At 39.5% G+C, this 23,652-nt stretch overlaps 1 protein-coding gene across 4 annotated transcripts in view; it reads left to right on the top strand.

Annotated features, from left to right (window-relative positions):
* The window catches only part of FAT3 (FAT atypical cadherin 3), a 583,627-nt gene that overhangs the window by 151,221 nt on the left and 408,754 nt on the right, over positions 1 to 23,652 (top strand). The gene's annotated exons all lie outside the window — the stretch shown is intronic.

Below are 23,652 nucleotides of genomic sequence, written 5' to 3'. Positions count from 1 at the left end.
ATGATTTTCACCTTGGGTGGAGGTCTCAACCTTGTCTGCACCAATCTCCTGGTTGCACCCCCTCCAGGCCTAGCTTGAACTCCCAGAATTTCTTCTCTGGCTCAGTCACTTCTGCCATGGCTTCTGCTTGCACTAGACCCCCGGGAGGTGGACAGCATTTTCCTATTTACACTCAGAGCTCCTGCCCTTTGGCTCCTGGCCTTACTCTGAGCTGTAGCTACTGCCCTGGCACTTTACTGATGGTGTGTAGTTTCCTGTCTCAAGACCTCAGAGTTCCCCTGGTCCAGATTGAACTCCACCTGGAGTTCAGGTATCTTAAGTAAGCTTTGCCCCAAATCTTCTGTTATTTCTTCAGACACCTTCCTCTGCTTGCTGTTCCTTGAATATGCTGATGCTCTGGTTGAATTGCCCTTCCACCCTCAAGGATGGGCACGGCCATCATTTCCAAGGCTTAACCCGTAGTACTTTTCTCCCTCCTGTAATCGCATAGCATGTGTGATCATCTTTATTATAATACTTACAATGCTTGCTAGTTTCCTGTGTGTCCCCAACAAGACTTTGAGTTCTCAGGGCCAACGGGCTATGAGAAATGAATCTTCATTGAATTCACAGCCCTGGTACCTGTGCCCCAATGCATATAAAGGAGACAGGGAAGGAAGCAAAAAGGATTTACAGACATGCTGAAGGATAATGGCAGGAATGGAGCTATGAGTAGATCCTTCAAACTTCATTGTCTTGGTGCCACTGGGAACTGACCATATATGAAGTCCAAGAGTTTCAGAGACTTAGCTAGAATCAGCAGTGGGCTGGGAGAATGGCCTGCTGGAATCAGCAGGAGCCTCACAGACGTGGGGGAGAGTCTTCATTCCATCACTTAGTAGCTCTGTGATCTCATGCAAATTGTTTAAGTTCCCTGATGCTTACTTGCATATTTGGTTAAAAGGTGGTTAGTGTCATCTAGTTAGAGATAATGCATTTGACCCGTATTTGACACTAATTGAGACGTCTTTATGATTAACGTACCCATTGTGTGAGTGACTTTAGGGTGTCCCTTGCATATATCTGCTCCACGGTCTGAGTTTATTGCATCTACCCTCTGGTTGCCATCATCATGGTCATTGATAAACATTAATGTGCCAGGCACCGTGGTGGGCATTTTCTGTACATTTTCTTCTTTAATTTTTCCCCAATAACCCTGTAAGATAAGAGGTTGTATTGTCATACATACTACACAGATGAGGAAACTGGGGATTAGAGAATGTAGGTGACTTGCCCAATAGTTTCCATAATAAGTAACTGGGATTTAAAGCCAACCAGTCCTACTGTGGAACCTGCACTACCCGCCCCCCCACCACCACCCTATATGTAACTGCTGGTGTTGTTAGGAAACAACTAGGGGAAGTTGTCCTGGGTAATGTGGGAGCCTTAACAGAACGTGTGGAAAATGCGATTTCTACCTTAAAAAACACTGTATTTCAAGTTCCCAATTCTACCCAGGAATGGACCAAAGGACCAAATAATCCTAACACGTTAATAATTCTAATACATAAATTATAAGCTTAAATCATGAGACCACTGAGCATAATTTAGGGGCAGCATGAAAACTGGTTTGGGAGATGGAATTTAAAGGATTTTTTTTTTTTTTTTTAAAGCTGTCAGGTTAATAGAAATCTACAGCAGTCTAGTATGTTTTTTCTTCCCTGCTGCTCTATAACCTCCTCAAGGACAGGAGAACGTCTTCTGTTGAATGACGAATCATTGTATTTGTCTAACAAATCATACTTTCCGAAGTGCTTTTGTAAACTCATCTCATTTGCTACTCATAGCAACCCAGCGAGGTAGGCAGGGCAAAGGACATCCTTCTTTGTGAACAGGTGAGATGGCTGAGGCTTTTAGCAAGGGTGAGTTATCCAAGGTCACACAGTGATTAGTGACAGGTCTCTTGCCTCAGCGTGCATCTTCTCCCAAACGCCTATTTTAATGGGATGGAACTAGACAGCTGCAACAATTTGTACACAATGAAAGCTTCAGCAAATATTGACTGGCTGATTTGGCTCCAAACAACTGAAGATACTTGTCACTGTGATTTCCATTGTTTCTCCTAAAGTAGTTTAGAGGCACATTATCTCCAGTTTGCCCATGTGCAGGAAAGAAGCAGAAATCAAACCATTGATCACTTTTGAAAGTCTTTTCCTCAGGCACCTAAAACTTTTCAGAGCAAGGAAGTTTGCTGTTTGAGTCAATGGCTAACACACGCTCTCCTCTCTTTAGTCATCACTGGGAATAATCTCCTTGCAGCTAGTAAATGGAGTCCATATTGGAGAGGTCGTCCAACCAACTCCAGCGACTTCTGAGACATAACATCCACTGGAAGGTCCTGAGAGAGTAATAGAACTATGTACACAGTACACTATTTTTTCAGACCCTTGACAGAGTAGTTTAATAGAGTACTTTGTAGTGCGAGCCATGTGGGATGGGGCAGATTTTGGTCCTGAGCTCTTAGCGATTTGAATCCAAATCAGCTGGTTTAAATCAGAGTTGAAGAGACATTTCCAAGTTTTAGCTATTAATTTTGGTAATCTGGAAAATCTTCCTTATAAGTGCATTTTCTCTGGTGCAGATGCATCCAAAAGATGAGCACTGACAATTTTCAGTGCAAAAAACTGGGGGGCTGTGGATTGATTAAATCTGTTGTTCAGGGTATTGGGTGAAGGCCTGGATTAGGATCGCTACCATCACATAACCAGCCTGTCAGCTGCCCCACCTACTGAATGGACATTTAATAAAAGCCAATGGATTTTACAGCATATGTAACCTTTTACTGAAAGAATAGTCCAGCTGAATTGAGATTTTGCTCACGATTCTACCCCCAGTGCCCGGCACATAGCAGTCAGTAAGTGTTTGTTGTAGGAATGTAATGTCATCTGCTTCCCCAGCCTCTCCACCTCACCCCTGCTCCCTCCCTCCCCACTTCTAACCCTGGCACCCTCCTTTACAAGCACCAGACTTTCTACTGCCTCTTGGAAAACCTCTTCTCCCATAACTCCTCTCCTGCCTAGCGATCTGTGAACCCAGATCACATGCTCTTCCTCTGTGGGACCTTCTATGACACCTTTCCAAGGTGGAGTTCACAGCATCCCCACCTGTGCCTCTCTTTCCCCTGCGCACCCTTCCGTGGCCATATCTGTCACACTCCATGGCCATAAGTCAAAGTTCCCCTAAGCTGTACCCCAAGTGCAGGGCCCCTGCTCTAGTCACACTGGTGGTTCTGTCTCTAGGGCAGTGATGGGCACGCGGCAGACACTTGCCAATTACTTGTTGGATTGAAGGAAGGAAGGAAGGAAGGAATTCAGCACCTAGCCCAAAGGTATTAGTCTTGCAAACCACTTTAGGAAAAAAGGGAGGAGGTTAAGTTTTACTTTCTGAGAATAGGGTTTGAAGAGACCCTTCCGTGCTGTTGGAGAGAGCCACAGGAGCCTGAAGGGCAACACTCCAGAGCTGGGAAGTGCTACTATATAATGCCCAGCATTCACAGTGGTAGGTGATAATCATAAGGTGATTTCACACACTTGCACTCCGTCCTCCATCCCCTTCACTGTGATTACTTAAACACTTAACATGCCACAGGATGGCCTCTGTTTAGTTTCCTCACTTGAGTAGAGCATGTTTTGCACTGAATCTGACTTTGGTGATGGAGTTCAGCTGCATTTGTCTAGAGTTTATCTGGAATCCTATAGCCCAGTTTGCATCTCTATTACCTGTTTCCTGAGGTCCCTGGGATTCCCCTTCCTTATGAACTTGATGTGTATCCAGTGACACACTTCATCTTACTTGTCCACTGTGGTGGGTTTGGTTTCCATCCCCTCTTAGTCTTTTCATTCCATCAGAGAAGGGACCACAGCTGTTTCTCTGCTGCCTGGCACTTAATTGAGGTCTGAGCCATTTTTGTTTGATAAGTGAATCTCTGTCGGGAGGTTTATTTTTTAGTGAAAGGATTCAAATCAAAGTTAATGTCTGTGCATTTTAAATACCACCAGCAGGTGCCTAGTGCAGAGCTTTGGGTTGGGAAAATATCATTTTAGCCTGGAAAATTCGATACAAATAGAAACTATAGCCGATGCGGCTCTGGCACAAACATTTCTCGCTTAACTCCCCTGTGAGGTAGGTGCCATTCTCAGCTCGATTTTTATGAAGGAGGAAACCGAAGCCCTTGAGAAGTTAAATTGTTGGCTGAAGGTCACACAGCTGGTTCATGACAGAGTCAGACCTTGACCCAGGTCTGTCTCCAAGACTTTCTGATATGACATCATCTGGTAATTATTAAGGTGACACAGCTTAAATTGGTCAGATACCGTCGATCAATACGACAAGGATACTGTATAACGGAATGCAGTTTTGGGGCTTTTTTGTAAGGTCTTGCTTAAAAGCAAAGGTGGACTAAAGGGCTTCTCAGAGTTTCCTCTTTCCCCACTGCTCTGCAATTCCATGCAACTTTGCATGACTTGTAATGTTTAGTGCAGGTGTACTTATAAAGGCTATTTTGGTGTCATTCATATGGTAAACATTTGTTGAAGACCTACTGTCTTTTTGATACAGAAGTGACTGCTATATGTCCTATGACCTTGAATAGATATGTTAAAAGGGATAATTGCTGTATAGCATGTGAGTGCTTTATTAGCAATACAGAGAATTTATTATGGAAATCTAGTGGATGGAGTGACTAATTCTGCTGGGGGGAGACAGGAAAGGAATTGGGAAAGTCTCCACATGGTGTGAGCTGATCTAATCATTTGAGATGATTTTCTGAGTGGTAGCTCGGGACCATGTATTTTATCACAATTTACAAAGGGCAACTGTCATCTACTATCCAAATGTTAACTATAATTGATAACCAAGTGAAATCTTGCTAAATAGTACCCAGCAGAGTATACCTTTAGTAATCAGGGATTTAACACCAACGGTTCTTGAATAAGAACTGCTCTGAGGGTACCTGATATGAGCACTTCCTAATTTTGCTGAGAATCCAGTTGTAATCTCCTGGCTTTGGAATGCTGCATGGAAGCGAAGGATTCGCAGACTGAGTGAGCCTGGCTGACTTTCCAGCAGTCACATCTGAACTTGGCTTTGTTGTTCTCCATGGCACCTTGAGTCACCTTGTACATGAGCAAAGCTTTTATTGCTTTGTTGCAAATGACCGTCATTTGAAATATTACCTCTTGAAAAACTTGGAAAGCCAGTTATTAACTTGTGCTGGAAGGGAATGCACAAAAAATGTGACTTGTCAAAAAGGTGATAGCTTAGAAGTTGAAGAACCTATAACAGCATCTGAGACTTGGAGTATTAATGCAGAATATCCATTCCCTTTACAAATGTCAGGGGTCTGATAGATGTAGAAATTTTTCATACTCAGATTGAGATTGTACTGAGGCCTATGCAATATGCTAGAAAAAGCTTAAATGTTGTAAAATTGAAAATGTTTTTAAGTCTCCTTGGGCTTTCACATTCCACACTGTATCCACAGACTGAGAAAGTGCATGCAATGTAGTAGATGCTCAATAAATATTTGTTGACTGGAATTAAAAAGGCTCGTTGACACAAATACTAAGACTTATCACACACATTACATATTTATTTTTTCCTTTAAGGATCAATTCCCAAAGATTTGTATTGGGCCACAGAACATTACTTTAGATTAAGTTATTATATAATTTAGTTTAATTTTAGATATCTTATTATCATGAGGTATTTTTTTCTTCTAAGGACAGATTTATCTTGAAGATTAAAAATAACCTGCACCTATTGGGACAGCATTGATGCTCTAAAATGCTGGCCAACATGATTTGATTGTAAAAGGAATTTGAAGAAGGAAAAACAAGATGAAGTGTTTTCAAATAATGACATCTGGTAACTCACATTAAGTGTCTAATGTGCATTTTTCCTTTGTGCTTCTCTTTCTCTCCCAGAAAACAGCCTTCTTGCAAGATTCCCCCTTATCAGAACAAAGTAGTAAGGGGTAATTTTTTCAAGCCAAATGTGACAGAACACACATCAGCATTCAGGGATGAGGTTTTGGCAGGAGGTGATAGTGTAATCGGTTTTGCCAGAAGCAGAATGTACAATCCTATTAGAGTTGGGGAAAAGGAGAAGTATCACCTTAATTTACCTCCAGGCAATAGAGCAATAACTTGGGGTACCTAGGGCTGCCTGTGTAAAGATACTTCAATCATATAGTAAAAACATTTTTAGTCTGCTGCCTGCTTTAGATGCAGGAAGACTCCCCTAAGTTAATAAATGAAATTCATCCAGCACACAGTCTGGCAATGATGATATGCTATTCTTAATCTTTGTCAACATTAAATCTGTGTAAGAAATTTAGCAGGCTACAATGAGATCAATTTTCCCCCTACATTCCCTATGTTCATTGTAGAAAAATTGGACTGTGGCCTTTGGATGGAGTTGATACTACACAAGAAAGAATTGCTCCAGAATTAAGGGATGTCAGAGTTTCATTTCACAGCCTTCAGATAGAAGCTGCTTTCTATTGTCTTGTACCTTTGGGACTGAACTCATTATAGTAACCATCAAACTAGAAAGTCTTCAGCTGGGGGTAGTTCTCTGTTTGCTCTTTGGCTGTATGGAGAATGTGATCTTTAATTAGTTCAGGTTGTAAAATATTGCAGAGAATTTCCCAGGCACACTTTGCTTTGTAGTTTAGGTCAGCAAATGCAATTCTGTTTTAATTGTGGCTGAGCTATTGTCTTAGACTGGTATTCCTAGAGTGCCTTTTACCAATTAATGGTAATATACTACTGGGAAATCATGTTGTCTTGTGGAAACGCGTTAATAGCAAGGCCCTAATAGGCTGTCTATTAATAGTAACACAAAGTCAAGGATCTAATGCCATTAAATGGCAGTATTCATGTGTGAAAGCCTTCTAGTAACTACTTTAAGATTTCACCAGTCAAGTGTGTGTGTGTGTGTGTGTGTGTGTGTGTGTGTGTGTGTAGGCATGTGCATGTGTGTGTTTTCTTCCTGTCTCTTTCTCTTTTCTTTGTCTTTCTGTCGGGCTCTTTTCTAATAAGAATTTCCATTTTCTGTCAACCCTATGATTGATTGGGTTCAGGGAAGCAACATGTGCCAGTCCTTGCCTTTGCACCCGTACTTCACATGTGTGGCGTTTTATTTCCTCTCCTGCCTCTTGGCTTATCATCAATTCTAGCAGTGAATTTTGACACATGAAAATTAATAATCATTCAGTGAAAATGAATATGGTGACCTTTGTGCCCACACGATGTAGTAAAAGGAGAGGGATGCAGTGCTCATGAACTCGTGGAGTTTACAGTTTCATGAGAGAAGCAAAAATGGATGCTTTTGTGGGTGTATGTATATATTTCCATCTGCTCAAATAGTCTGTCAACTTATAACGGTTTAATGTAACTGCATGCTTTTTACATTTGCATGTGATATGCTCCTGAGAATAAGAGTTAATTTTATGAAAGACAGAATTAAGAATCGAAGTGACCTCTCTAGGCTGGAAAGCTGGGCCAAAAGCAAGGCAAGGAAATATTATAGGGATACAAATAAAACTTTCATTGAGGTTCAGAAGTGTGGTTGTAGAAATGCAGGGTGGAAAGATGGCCTGGCAGTTCATTTGAAAACTACTTTGATACTTTCGGTGACCAAAACCTGGAGATGAAGCAGAGTGTGAGGTAGTTTGTTTCCAAGGAGCTTTAACACAGCTTCCAAGGACAGGGATACACAAGTGGGGTTTTAAACAAACCAGTTCTCCAGTAACCTGGACAGGCCACACGTATCAGGAGTATTGCATTAAAGGATGTTTTCAGATTGAATATCATCTAAAAGAAGAAGAACAGCATGTGAAAAACGGGTAAGAGACATCGCGTAAGAGTGAAGTCCAAAGACAACTAGGAATGTTGACTCCAGAGAAGAAAAGACAGAGAGGAGAGGGTCATTCATCATATTGTTATGTGAAGTAGAAGAGACTGAATATATAGTCTGTACTGTTTCAATGGGTGGAAAGTGTAGGCAGGCAAATATGTGGGCCAGATATGAGAAATGGCTTTCTAACAGTCACAACTGCCTATTGATGGAGTAGAAGGGCTTGGGGAGTAGGAAGCTCATGAATATAATGGGCCTTCAAACCCAGACCAAAAGGATGCTACAAGTGGAGGCCTGCCACAGGTGGATGTTTGGATTTGATGATCATGATGTAACTTACCGTGTTGGGGGTCTCAAGATGTGCCAGATGGACATGGGAGCAAAGCCTGATTCTCTCACTTACTAATAATATGGCCTGGAAAACATTCCTGAAATTTTCAAACCTGTTTTCTCATCTATAAAATGGGTTTAATACAGTGCCTGTAAGCACAGTGCAGTAAGCACTCAATAAAAGGTAGCTATTGCTCTAACCTTATATACCTATCTTCTTTGCTTTAGTCTGGGAAGTGAGTTTAAGATCAGCTGATGAAGTGCTAATACAGTTCCTTGGTATTGTTAGCCAGGGTTTAATTTACAGGTGAACATCAAGCGATTTGAATGAGAAAGGGTGGCAAGGACAAAAAAAGAGTGCCAGTCTACTTTGCTTAGTGATGTCCAGTGAACGTGGAGAGTAATATTTGATTCTTACATTTTAGGCAATACCTGATCATAATACACATATTACCTTACATAATAATAGTAATACTTTAAAAATAATAATATATGAAACAATTAATTGCTAGCATTTAAAGAGTGTTTATTATATACCAAGCACTGTGCTAGGCATTTTAAATAGTAAACAGTGTTTCCTACCATTATCTTAATAGGTGAATTAAGCACATTATATTATTTAAACCTCAAGTAACTTTATGAGGTGCCATCCCTATTTTATAGATAAGGAAACAGGCAGAGAAGTTGTTTCTTGCACAAGGGCACACATCACCAATAAATGACAGAGATAAAATTAGGGTTTTTCACCTTCATTTTCACCGTGCTTCCTGACTTCAGAATTGGAGTCATTTACAGTTGGTTTATCAGTGGTTTTCTACCTTATTTAGCTATCAGCCTCAGTAAAAAATACATTTAAATATATTTTGTATCACAACCCACTCTACTTACTCTTTCTCTCATTCTCACACATACAAGTTTTACAAAACGCTATTTATCCTTATCACACAGAACACACTCTGATTTTTCCATCCTATTATATTTCATTCAAAAAAATATACAGGTTGGACCTATTAAATTGATTTCATATCTTACTAAGTGATCATTACTAATTATAATTTAAAAAATAATGCACCCTTGTTCTTTCTCTTCCTGTAGGAATAAAAAGTTCTATACGTTGGATAAATTATAGGACTCATATATGTAAGCGGATTTGCTTCTTAGTCTTTCGAGGTGGTCTCATGAAACAGTGTCGTTTCATAATTGCAGAGGTTACAGTGAAGGAGAAGCACATTATATGAATCATGTTGTCCAAATGAATTACTGCTGTCATCTGAATTAAAACAGATACATTGTTCCAAATCAGAGTCCTAAGTGACTTGAACATTTACATCAGAGACTGTGAATTGTAATGTAATGGAAGCTAAATAGTTGTAGTTTTTCATTTTAGAACAGCCATAGCTGTCAGGTCCAGATCATACACAAAAGCTAGTTGTGCCATGAAAAATACAATGTAATAGCCAGAAGACCTCACAGATTCCATGAACGAGCCAGACTTCTTGGGAGGTCGGTGCTCAGACTCGGGCATGGAGGGAGCAGGTCTAACTTATTTTAGTGATTCTTTTTCCACCCATCTCTTCTGGATGCTGCCCAGAGAATATGACTGTTTGTTTAATGGGCATTTGAAACCTTTCTGGTCTCTGCTCAGGGCTCGGATTTGATAGCAGAAACAGAAGTAAGGTATTCCAAAGGTCCGCTGGTTGTGAACAACTGTGACTTAGGAGTTTAATACTGGTTCTCTGCAAGAAATCATGCAAAGGACAGATCAGTTCTACCCACTAAAAATAAAGCATTTTTATAGCTGATTTAAAAATCGTGTATCAGCCATGTCTTTGAAGCATTCCTTGAACTGGTTATGAATGAATATATTACACATTTGCCTCCTCTTCCTTGCTATAATTTCTCTTTTCACAAGAACAGTTATCCTGTTATCCTGGACTTTACGATCTTCCCAAGAAGATTTACCTGTTGGCACGTTCCCCGGCAGGACATTTCTGTGAATGGCTGCAGCTCAGGAACGGGTTTCCTTTTCATCCAGTTCACACTGGCTAAGTGATTATGTGTGTCAGGGACCAAGCGCACAGAAGATGAATAGGACATTGGCCCCCTTTAAGACACTCATTGAGGTGTCAGACATACAAGGAAAACTGCAAAAGAGCGTATTCAGTGCCATAGTAAAGGCAGCTGTAAATATAGTGGTAGAATAAGTGGCCAAGTCTGTTTTGGGGGTCAATGGCTTCACAAAGCAGGAAGTGCTGAATTTGTGTCTTAAAGGTGTAGGAGGGTGGTTCTTCCAGACAGAGGGGACAACATGAGCAATTCTAGGGTGTCTGGAGTGTCCAGGTGGATGGGGCAGGGGGTGGCAGGAGATGAGATTGGAGAGAGGAGTGGAAAGGTCTTTGAGGTGGCCATACGTGCCTACTAGAGATTGCCGAGGTAGACTTGCTATCTCCTTTGAACCAACTCTGGATTCTGGGGTTTACCTGCTCATGTACAAACCAAGTTTTTCTGAGCAACGGCTCTCAGGTCTCTGCTGGAGAGAATGGCTCTGGCTGGCTCTCCCTCTGCAACTGTTCTTGGACTTGCTAAGACTTTCTGTTGGAGACAGAGCAGATGTTACACTTGACTCATGACTTTGGGTGTTTGTTTACATCTCTGGTCGCAGCTTCTGGTTATGCACCAGATGCACGTTGGAGGAGCTGAAGCTGACAGTTCCAGTGTGGTGCTGGTGTGTGTCACTGCCCTCTCTGGGACTGTCTCTGCAGTGGGGTGAGGTTACTGATCCACCTCTACTGCAGCTTTACATGGGTTATGTGAAGACCGTGACACCAGGTGAGAAGCTTAGCCTTTCTCAACTGGGCCTCCTGCTATTTTAATTAAACTTTGCTTTTAGCAGCTCTTCCTGTTTCCAGTCTGCTGGGGCTAACTAGGTGCTTTTTTTTTTCTTGCTTTTTAACTCATTGCCATATGTTGGACACTGTTAATGGATTTATAATAATTCTTGGCTGGGCTCTTCCTACACAGCCATCAAAGCTCCATTGGAAGTAGAAACACCATTCACTCATTCAACAAATATTTAATGTTCAAGTATTTTGTGCACAAGCTGTCAGGGGCTCTTTGAGATGGGCTCTTTGAGATAGGTGCTGGGTCTGTGTTGAGTAAGACATGCATGATCCTCTCTGCCCTGGGGGATATTACAATCTAGTGGGGAGAGAGACACTAAGCCCAGAATTAAGGTCACATGCAATGAAACCTGTTCCTCGGAAAGGCAAGGCAATACCTCTGTGCCTATAAAGCATCCCTAAGGCTTTGAGCAGATAGCTGGTCAGAACGGACCCCAACACAAAAATTCCCTATGCAACCTACAGTCCAGGATGATCTCCTGAAAATCCAAGGTTATTCTTGTGTTCTCTTTATTTTAGTTTTTAAAAATTTATTTTATTGAAGTATAGTTGATTTACAGTGTTGTGTTAATGTCTGTTTTGCAGCATAGTGATTCAGTTCTACATGTATTTGCATTCTTTTTCATTATATTTTATCACAGGATACTGAATATGGTTCCCTGCACAATACAGTAGGACCTTATTGTTTATCCATTCTATGTATAATAGTTTGCATCTGCTAATCCCAAACTCCCACTCCAGCCTTCCCCCATCTCCCCCTTGGCAACCACAAGTCTGTTTTCTATGTCTGTGAGTCTGTTTCTGTTTCGTAGATAAGTTCACTTGTGTCATATTTTAGATTCCACATATAAGTGATATCATATGGTATTTGTCTTTCTCCCTGCATTCTCTTTAATGCCACATTTCCCATGTTGTTCTTTGCTGTTGCAACCTTCCATAGGTACCTGGGATTTCACCCCTGTTGGACTCTGAAGTGTAGATGCAGGAAAGGAGGAATGGTGGGTGTAGCAATGCCCATGAGAACCCAGAGGCCTCCTTTCTGAACACCTCCTCTCTTTTCTCTTTGATCTTATTTTGTCCATATTGTCTGACAAGGAGCTATCCTAAGTTTAACTTAGAGCCACATTTATTGAGTGATACCTCCCAAATACCAGTCTTATACATTTTAGTTTCAGTGACTCAACTTTCCTTTGGATATTGGAAATTTATCAGTAATGTCCATACACTGTCTATACTAGCATCAGAACCCTTCGTGGGAGCCATTCACATACATGTTTTAATCAGTATGTTAATGGAATATAATATGATAAAATAATTTTCATATTATCTTGAATTTTCACAGTAATACAGCAATCACATTATTACTGCTTTGTTTTCAGAGTTCGTAATATAGTTGTTTATGATCCCATGCATATTACTTGAGTCACATTATGGGCAGTATCTAAATTAATGTTCTTACAAAGGGGAGAAATATCAACATGATTTTTCATCTCCATGTTGAGAAAAGTGCAGAGCGATTTGTTCACAAATCTCAATAATTTGTCCTAAAACTAACATTTACCTGTATTGCTATTTACACAGCTTAGAATTGCTAAGCACTTTTAAATATAGAAATGTTGAAAAAGCTGTCCTATCTGCAGCATAAAATCAGCATGGTAACAACAACCTAGTCTTAATAGCAGTGTTTTTTCCCTCTTCCTTTCACTTCTCACTGCACGTCAACAGCTACATATTTACCCAAAATGCCTTGTGCTATGCACACTGATTTTAAGGACTATAGCTAGATGAGGAGTGTGCATTTGTTTTCTCCTCCAAGGCTGATCAGACAGAATGAGTATTTATCTGTGTCCTGTCAATGCCTCTGGTACTGTCGACAGAGCAAGTGGGCACATTTCATCTCAGTTATGAATAGAAGATGAATCTGGGGTGGTGTGCGCTTGTCAGAGGTTAGAACCATTTAATGGGATGAAATGTGAATGAAAATAGGAAAACAATCCAAGGAATCTATAGAAGATGAGAATGGGGGAGACTCAATTAGCGAAAACCAGACACTTTCCTCCTTCTGGGCCCTGGCTTCTTTGGGCTATTGTAGGTGCTTATTTGGTTATAAATAGGAAAACAAAGAGTTTATTGTTTCCATTGTGAAGAAAGGTAAGGTGGTTTCAAGGATTTTATTCATGTGCTCTAATGGGCATGTATAGTCCCTATAACCTAATCAACCTAACTTAATTACTTAAGTATGGCATTGTCTGTGTGATTTCCACAACATTGATCAAAGGAAAAGACAATTTAGTGAGATTTAACCTGAAAGGATGAAAGAAGACAGAAGTTCTGTAGGGTACTTTTCTCCTAGGTAAGCTTTTATAAACGTATCCTAATAAACGTAGTTATTAAGTTTTTGGCCACATGTAGGAAAAAGCAACCATAATACTAAACTTAGACCCTGATCCAGCTTTCTTTGTTTGCTCTCTTCCATCACCTAGATTGTGTTTTTGCCAAGGGAATCAATTCAGCTGTTTGGGTATCAAATATGCAGTTATCTGTGCAACCTCAGTAAAAATATTTTCTTGGTAAATATCCACTCAGCTGTGAAAGTCAGAGTGCATTCACTTGAGAAAAGAATAATGAGCTGTATGCTTTCATTATTTTATTAGGAAGTTACTGAAGGCTATTGCTCCCTATGGGGTGATAGACAAGAGCTTTGTATCTGGGTGGATGCGGCTTGACTTATAGTTTCCATATTCTGATAATAGGAGAAATCAAAAAGAAGGAAAAAGTGTTCCCTTTAACTTGAAGAAAAAGTTTTCCAAAAGGGAAAATTTCCAGAAAGTTCAAGTGGAGAAGTCCCATTTTTAAGAGTGGACTTTGTACCATCCTGCATTGCTTGCAGAGTAAACACAGGAGCTTTTGAGAATACGTCTGTATGTGCACACACTCCAAAGCATTTACCCAGTCATTTTGGTTCGGGGGGGTCTTTCTTCAAGTCTAAGTTCTTGAAAGTGAAAAGCCTTTTCCAAGCAAAACTCAAATTCCCAGTCTCAGATTTTTTTTTAAATTGTATCTACATAAGATCATGGATGCTAACTAAATATATTGTGGCAAACATTTCACAATATATGTAAGTCAAACCGTTATGCCATACACCTTAAACTTATCCTGGGATGTACGTCAATTGTATCTCAATAAAACTGGGGGGAAAAAAAAAATTTCCCAGTCCAAATGAAGACTCTTACAGAGCTAGTTTTCTCAGAGAATCCAGGTGTCCTTTATGCTGAATGAAATTTGGTAGTAAATAAGTCTAAATATTGGCTTAAAGTATGACTAATATCTAATATCTAATGTTACTCGAAGAGCTAAATGTTGTGCTCCGACATTTCATTTAAAAAATCCCACAGCACTTTTCAAGGCTGAAGAATTTGGTTTTGTGGACGGATTTTAATTTAATTAAAGTTGTGCCTCATGTAAAGTCTTTCTTTTCAATAAAATTTTTAGCACCAGCTCTCTGTCAATCATGTTTTATCTCACCACAAAAACATGGCATTTTGTCGTTGAGTCCAATGGTTAAAATACAATGAGGAGGGCTTCCCTGGTGGCGCAGTGGTTGAGAATCTGCCTGCTAATGCAGGGGACGCGGGTTCGAGCCCTGGTCTGGGAAGATTCCACATGCCGCGGAGCAACTAGGCCCGTGAGCCACAACTACTGAGCCTGCGCGTCTGGAGCCTGTGCTCCGCAACAAGAGAGGTCGCGATAGTGAGAGGCCCGCACACCGCGATGAAGAGTGGCCCCCGCTTGCCACAATTAGAGAAAGCCCTCGCACAGAAACGAAGACCCAACACAGCAAAAATAAAAAATAGATAAATGAGGCAGAAGGAAATAACTGCCCTTTAAAACAGATTAAAAAAAAATACAATGAGGAATGGATTAAAGGTTTTTATAAGGTCAGCTGTTACCTCTATGGATGGTAAATTGCAGATTTTTTTTAATTTTGGGTTTATTTTTAATTAATTAATTAATTTTTATTTTTGGCTGCGTTGGGTCTTTGTTGCTGCGCGCGGGCTTTCTCTAGTTGCAGCGAGCAGGGGCTACTCTTCATTGTGGTGCCCGGGCTTCTTATTGTGGTGGCTTCTTTTGTTGCGCACCACAGGCTCTAGGCACGCGGGCTTCAGTAGTTGTGGCATGCGGCCTCAGTAGTTGTGGCTCACGGGCTCTAGAGAGCAGGCTCAGTAGTTGTGGTGCACAGGCTTAGTTGCTCCCTGGCATGTGGGATCTTCCCGGACCAGGGATCGAACCTGTGTCCCCTGCATTGGCAGGCGGATTCCCAACCACTGTGCCACCAGGGAAGTCCCTATTTTGGGTTTTTGTTTCACCAACAATAATACAGATCTTATTAAAGATTTAGTCAAAAATGTGATCAGAAACTGCTGGTAAGATTATAATTAGTGTAGCCTTTCTGGAAGACAGTTGATTCAGATACATTTAAAAATGTATAGACCCTTTGACTCATTGTTTCTGCTTCTAGGAATTTATCCTAAGAAATAATTGAAAAAAGATATAGATGCAAGGTTATTCATCTAAGCATGAGTTATAATAGCGAAAAATAAAATACGACCTGATAAATGACTTAGCAAGAGGGCCTTCATTATATAAATGATAAACACTGTGTGAGTATTTCCACAAATATTTATTGAGCATCTAGTGTGTACTAGCCACTCCTCTGGGGTATACAACAGAGATGCAACATAGAAAACTCTTGCATGTAAGGAGCTTACATTTTATTATTAGTGGGCTAGTGGGCAAGTGGGCATTACTACACAGGCATTAAAAACAAAATGTATAGAATTACAGTTATCAATATGGAAAGCTGTTCAGTAGAAGATGGTTCGTGAGGATCCACAATTACAGAGAAATATGCTGCTTTGGGGTGAAAATAATATAGGACAAAGGCAATACATCAAGGATATTAACAGTCATTATCTCTGGGTCATGAAATAATGAGTGTTTTAAAAACATTTATTTTGCATATTTTCTTCTACACTGAAGTTTTATTTTTTTTTCAACACAGATTTACCTAAGTAACCAATTTGAATGCTCCAAAAGCTTCTGCTAGGCAAAAGAGTGCCTCTTTATTTTTCTTCTTTCCTTTTCTTTCTCCCGTTCTTCCTTCCTTCCTTCCTTTCATTCTCTCTCTCTCTCTTTCTCCTATCACTGAAACATAGGAATAGACAGAAACTTCAGCTTCCCTCAGAGAGCTATCCCTTTGTTCCTCTCCATTACTATCAGAAAATATTTCTAGGTATCTAACCAAAATGCTTTGTGCTAAAGTTTAGGCTCAGTTCTTCTAAAGAAACAGAATCCAGCTAATTACTGCCCTTTGTGAAATAACCTACATGTTTTTAGACACTTAACAAAATTACTTCTTGACTTTATAGCATATATTGAGATCATTTTTTCCATTGCTTTAAATTTCAATCTTCCTTTCTATTCGGCTGTGAGGATCCAGATCATTTTGCTGGGTATGGGGTATGCAAATTAGCACAGACCACAGAAAGAATCTGAGGCTGGGAATAATCTAGGTTACAGAAAAGAAGAAAAAAAAACAATAATGCAAGCTGGATGTGTTGCTCACAGCCTGGTCCTCTGTCCATTTCCTGTTTTTAGGCTGTTGGCACCTGGTGCCAGCTACACAGACCAGAATTACTGAAGAGAGAGCACAGGTGTACATTTTGAGTCCATTGAAAACAGGTCCCGCAAAGTTTGTCTTTAAGAAAAAATCAAATACCAAGTGTATGTTTACTGAGCGCACGGAACTTCACGTGGAGCTTTTGAGCACGCAGCTAAGTTTTAGAATTTCTGGGTCCCAAACAGACAGGGAGAGCTGTCCATTTTCATTAACTCCAAATAAAAGCTTGAATTCAGCCTGCAGCCTTTCCCCTTAATCTAATGTGCAGATCTCCAGCTTTGAGCCTTGTGAAATAACACGGAATGAAGGCGGCTTGCATTTCAGGACATAATTGTTCCCCACGACTGTGCTGTGGATGTTTTCTTCTCCTTCTGCAAAGATAAAAGATAGCTAATCAGTAGGAGTTGGCATGAAGAAGAGGGAACGGAGTAGAACAAAAGTGTCGGGTGAGAATCAGTGGATGAGAGGCCAGAGAGAGAGCACCTTGCTGGTGTTCTCTATCTGGAGGCCCGGGGCTTTAATTCTGGCTGCCTATGGTGTGTGCCTGTGGGCAGTGTGGCATTTAAGTGCATGATAAAATCAACTGATGTCTTCATCAAGCTGCATCTTGGCTTTAAGCCTTGAAGATGTTACCATGACACCATCCTCATTCTTGGTAGTAAAGGGAGAACTCAAAACTGGACATGGTTTTTAAGAAAATTGTCTTATCACATAGGATAATTCACAGATGGAGAGTTGACTTTCAGAGCCACTTAGCTATCAGTTCTGCATATACGCTAGAGAAGTCTAAAATCAATGACAAGCTCAGTCTATCCCATTTTATTTTGTCTAGTGATCACAGGCAAATAGGATAGCTAGATGACTCATTTTGTTTTTCCTAATGTAGCTTATGCGTCAGAGTGCTGGTCTGTAAAAGAGCCAGACATCCCAACTTGCCTGCATTTACCAAATATTATGATGTTATCCTTCATTCATTTATTCAACATTTAGAGTGTTCCAAATTTCTAGCCACCATCCTAGAATAGAGAAAAACAAGATAGAATGGTCTCTACCCATAGGGAGCTTGTTGTAGATTGGGAAGGGGACAAAAATAAAGTGCTAAGATAAAGGCAAATGGGGGACACCCCAGACCCCTGGCTGGCTGGGTGAGGGGTGTTCTCTGAATCTGAAACCTCCTTGAAGAACAGAGAAGGAGGTTTGGTTTGGGGAGACAGGCGCTGAAGGAGCAGTGCATGCAGACTCCTTTGTACAAAAGCAGAGGAGTACTGGATATTTAAGGAAGACTCTGTATTCTAATTCTCCTGGTCTCAAACATTCCAACAACTGAGAATCTTCTGAGAAGGTATAAAAATGGATTCAGAATAACATCTTGTAGCAACTTTTAGAAATGGAGGAAAGTAATGAAACTATTGAATTTCCTATCACTAAAGAGCTGATACCAACCCACTGAGAGGAGCGCAGGGGCATGGAATTGCCTTCTTTTTCATGATAATGGACACATGTGGATAAACCAGCGGGCAACTCCAGTAATGAAAAGAGTGTATACTCCGATTCACAGCTCCAGATTCCAGGCCTGACTTTGCCACTTGATTAGCTGGGTGATTCACTTAAAATTCCCGATTTAAAAAGTGCCTTAAATTATATATTTAAATATATTATGTGTCAAATACGTGACATATAAAGTATATAAAAGCGTATGCGTATATAATATGTGTATGCTAAAATGTATTTGAAGCATTTTAAACATCTAAGTTAAGATTTTCTCCACCCGCAATTGCTCTATGCATCTTGGTTCATCCCATTTTAGCTGATTTCAGTTGACTTCAGTATATTTCAGAGTGGTAACAGTTATAGATATGACCGTGGGTGTGTGTGTGGACTGACCCTGGGTTGGGCCTATGAGGATAAAATCCCCAGTCTTCCCTTAATTATCACCACACTCTGCTCAGAACAGTGATCCTTCCTAAGGCAATAAGAGCTTTATACAAGTCTGGGGATGAATAGGAAAAGAAAGAAAAATAGTATCTGTGTGATCCTCCTAAATAAAGGCAAGCAAGGGTTGGCTAAAGGGGGTTATGGAGCCCATGAAAGAATTCACATGCTCTCTGAAATGAATGTAGTTAAGTGTTTGATTCTTGAAGAAATAAGCAATTTAAAAATACATGTAGATGTTAACATTGGTGGAAGCTGGGTGAAGGTTGCCCAGGGACTCCTGTCCATTTCTTTGCACCTTCCTGTTAATCTATAATTATTTCAAAATAAAGCGTCAGTACAAATTTTAAATGCACTGAGAATTGGGAGTTAATATTTTGACTGATTGGGAATAAGAATTAAATATATATGCACAAGTAAACAAGTAAACGTCTATTAGAGGTATCCACAAAGAATATGCAACCAGGGTGTTTTTAAAATTTTGTTGTCTTTTATTTAACTGCCTCAGAAAGCTATAGTACTTATCCTGGTAGAGGGATTTTCATCAGTTATGGGCCCATAGCCTCCAAAGCACTCCCTGAAACATTTGTTGACAGGCTGTTTTAGAGCTGTTGTGGGTATTTGGTTGCCATTCTTTGGGGGCAAGATGTCATTTGAGACTTCGGGTGCCACATATGGGGATATGGCTGGAAAAAAGGTAAATTGAATAACCCAGTGTGTGATGGTCCTCTGATTTGAACAGCTCCATACATTTTTTTCCTTTCATCTCCCATATGTAGGGCTTATTCTATGAGAACAAGGTGCATATAGTTTTTCTAATATTTGTGAATAAGAAAGAACAATTACAGCTAACATGTGCTTCATGCTGGGATCAACTAATTCCATTTCAAGCTGTGCACAGTCCTAATAAATAAATAAATAAATACTGTTTGTGTATCCGCTTATACAATTAAATATTAGGTTTCTCAAATCATTCTAGTCTGCTACTAGAATTATACAGCAAGTAAAGAAGAAACAGGAAAAGAAAAATTTTATAAACATAAGGTTATCTCAAAAATAAAAAATCCCAACTGTATTTCTAAAATTTTTTTTTATTTTCATGAATATCAGCATAAATTTGACATCTCAACTGAATCCACATTGAGCATTTCTGTGATAGGTGAAAATGCAAAGAGGGTAAGGATGTATCTCCATCTGGGATATTCCACCTGAGTTCTTTCTAATGAGCAGCGCTCCCTGAAATTTGCTAGAAGCTCACTGTGGATGGTTTATTTTTTAAATAAGATTTATTAATTGCTCATTATTGGTTCAGAGCCGAGACAAGGAAGAAGAGAATAGAAGCCTATGTGGCACATATGGAAGAAATTCTTAGACTGGAGAAGAAAAACCATGGAGAGGGTCATTTTTTGATATTTGAAGAGCTATCACAGGTGAATGGTGGTTTGCAGACTTGTTCTATTTTATTCTAGGATGTGAGTTAGGAAAACGTTCAAATTAGAGAGACTGAAGTTTTGCCTCAGTGTGAAGAACTCTGCATTAGCTGAAACTCCCTAGTAAATGATGCGGACCCTGTCACCAAACTCAGAGCAGAGGCTGGGTGCTAGGTCAGGCATCATGTGGGAGCATATACCTATTGATTATTAGGGGTTTGGTTATACCTATTGATCTTCGAAGTCCCTTCCAGATCTGATTTAGTGAGGCTGACTTATCTCATCAGTGATATAAACTAACCCACTGCTGATTCAGTGTGAGGATTTAAATTCATACATGAAAATTTTTTGAATGTCTGCTACATGCCAGGCACTGTTGTATGCAGTGAGACCACAGTGATTAAGCAGCCAGATACTCTCCTTGTACAATGTACTTTCTCTAACAGGCAGATGGAAGGAGACTTTTTTTTTTTTTTTTTCGGTACGCGGGCCCCTCACTGCTGTGGCCTCTCCCGTTGCGGAGCACAGGCTTCGGACGCGCAGGCTCAGCGGCCATGGCTCACGGGCCCAGCCGCTCCGCGGCATGTGGGATCCTCCCGGACCAGGGCACGAACCTGTGTCCCCTGCATCGGCAGGCGGACTCTCAACCACTGCGCCACCAGGGAAGCCCAGAAGGAGACTTTTTTCTGGGGATAAACACTCCAGGACTGTGTTAGGTAACGGACTATGAATATGTCACAAACATTTGTTCTGCATATTTTGATAAATCAAAAAAAGACTCTCTTTGCAGAGAATCAGTACTGTTGTGATTGTGTTTTTAAATTCTACAAAGAAATACCAAGAAGTACCTTTTTATGATTTCTACAGTCAATTTGGAGAAGTCAAATAGGAAAGTATCATATTAACTCAACACTGTTTGCCCAATTAATGACACTTCTCTAACAGAGGGGAAAAAAGAATTTCTTTGGACATAAAATACTATGTGAGTCTGATGTCTATATAGATTAAAAAGACAATAATGAGATATGGGGATATATGTATATGTATAGCTGATTCACTTTGTTATAAAGCAGAAACTAACACACCATTGTAAAGCGATTATACTCCAATAAAGATGTTTAAAAAAAAAGAAAATAATGTTGTTTTGGTGAACAACCGGTCTCAAGTTTGACAGATCAGTGTTTGAGAATGGGATCTTCTGTTTACTGGCTGAGTGATCATTCATAAGTTAATTAACTTAAATGTCTTTCCTTACCTGTGGAAAGGTAATAGTAACTACCTCATGAGTGCTTGGCACTAAGAAATATTTGCTGAATGAATGATGGGTTTAGAAAATTTAATGATGAATGCATTTATTGCATCTATCATAATCCCAGCACACAATGATTAAATAGTCATGAATGTGTAGGTGATGATAGTGGTTGTAAAACTGTCTCTATTTGGAGATAATATGATCATCTATGTAGAAAACCCTATGGAATTTGTAAAAACCCTGTAATAACTAATAAGTGAGTATAACAAGATTGCAACATACAAGATCAATATACAAAAGTCAGTTGTATTTTATATACTAACAACAAACAATTAAAATTGAAATTAAAATAATAATGCCATTTCTAATACTATCAAAATATGAAATGCTTAGGGATACATTTGACAAAAGATGTGCTAGATCTGTATTCTGAAACTATACAGCATAGCTTAGAGAAATAAAAGAAAACATAAATTAATAGAGAGATATACCATTTTCATGGATCAGTAAACTCAAAGTTGTTAAGATGTCAGTTCTTTCCAAAGTGATTTATAGTCATTATAATCCCAGTAAAAATCCGAATAGGTTTTTCTAAATTTCATATGGATTCTAAAGCTGATTCTATACTTCATATGGAAACACAAAGGATTTGGAATAACCCAAACAACTTTGAAAAAGAAGAGCAAAATTGCCAGACTTACACTTCCTGACTTCAAGACTAATTATGAAGCGTTATTAAGAAAGTGTGATATTGATATAAAAATAGACAAATTGATCAATGAAACAGAATGGAGAGTCCAAACGTAGACCCATACTTATATGGTCAACTGATTTTCAACAAAGATGCAAAGGCAATTCAGTGGAGAAAAGATAGTTTTTCTCAACAAATTGGGTTGGCACAATGAACATCTACATATGAAAAAATGAGCTTAGGTCCATAGCTTGTACCATATACAAACATTAACTCAAAATTCATCATAGCAATAAATGTAAAACCTAAGACTTTAAACTTCTGGAAGAAAACACAGGAGAAAAATCTTTGTGACCTTGGATAGGCAAAGATTTCTTAGATACTTAGATAATATCTAAAAACTGAAAGCAACCTAAATGTCCAACAAGTCAATGGTTAAAAAAAATTGTGCTATACGCATGCAATGGAATACTACTCAGAAATTAGAAAGTCTGTTGTATTTTTAAATGTACAACAACATGGATGAATCTCAGAAATAATTTTTCTGGGTGAAAGAAGCCAGACAAAAAGAGCACATACTGTCTCATTCTGTTTCTGTAAAATTCTAGAAAATGCTAATTAGTCTGTAGTGACAAAGCTAATCTGGTTGTCTGTGGGTAGGGAAAATTTGAGAGCATTTTAATTAGATTAAATCGGAAAGGTGAATACTTTCGGAGGTCATAGTCACATTTTTTATCTTGGTGGTGATGGTTTCATGGGTGTCAAAACTTACAAGTTGTTTATTTTTAAATTGTTTTAGAGAAATTGTAGAGGATTTTATTTTTTTTTAATTTATTTTATTTATTTATTTTGGCTGCACCGGGTCTTAGTTGCGGCATGCTGTATCTTCATTGCGGCACACGGGATCTTTTAGCTGCAGCATGCTAACTCTTTGTTGAGGCATGCATGCGGGTCTAGTTCCCTGACCAGGGGCTGAACCTGGCCCCCTGCGTTGGGAGCGTGCAGTCTTACCCACTGGACCACCAGGGAAGTCACACCGATTGTTTACTTTAAATGTGTATAGTTTATTGTATGTCAATTATGCCTCAACTGAAAAAAAAGTAATAAAGAATGTATGGTAGTTGTTACAAAGCTATGGGCTTATGATATGATTTTGGCAGTCTTTGGGCAACCTCAGAAGTGAATTTTTGCTTGATAGAAAAGCTCATGTGGATTTACATTTTTAATTGTGACCACGTGGATCATAATTAGCTGTGAAGCGCTGAAGAAAGTGAGAAAATGCTGTCACTGGGCATTGGTTGTTTAATATAGTTAATATGGAGCCTTGGATAAATCTTATAATAATTGTCAACACATTTCATAGTCCTTCTTTTCATTTTGTCCTCAAATTTTTGGATCATGAGAGCAAAGCCTGAACACTTATGTTCCAAGATACTCATTTGCACTTCTACTTAATGAGTAAATATAGCCATAGACATATTTTATCTTAATGAGAGAGAATTTTAATTTCTAGAGGACATATCTGATGTTTCATTAAA

Source organism: Physeter macrocephalus, chromosome 16 (assembly GCF_002837175.3).
Source record: "Physeter macrocephalus isolate SW-GA chromosome 16, ASM283717v5, whole genome shotgun sequence".
NCBI lineage: Eukaryota > Metazoa > Chordata > Mammalia > Artiodactyla > Physeteridae > Physeter > Physeter macrocephalus.
The sequence above is the reverse complement of the archived record's forward strand: the minus strand, read 5'-3'. Positions and strand labels throughout refer to the sequence as shown.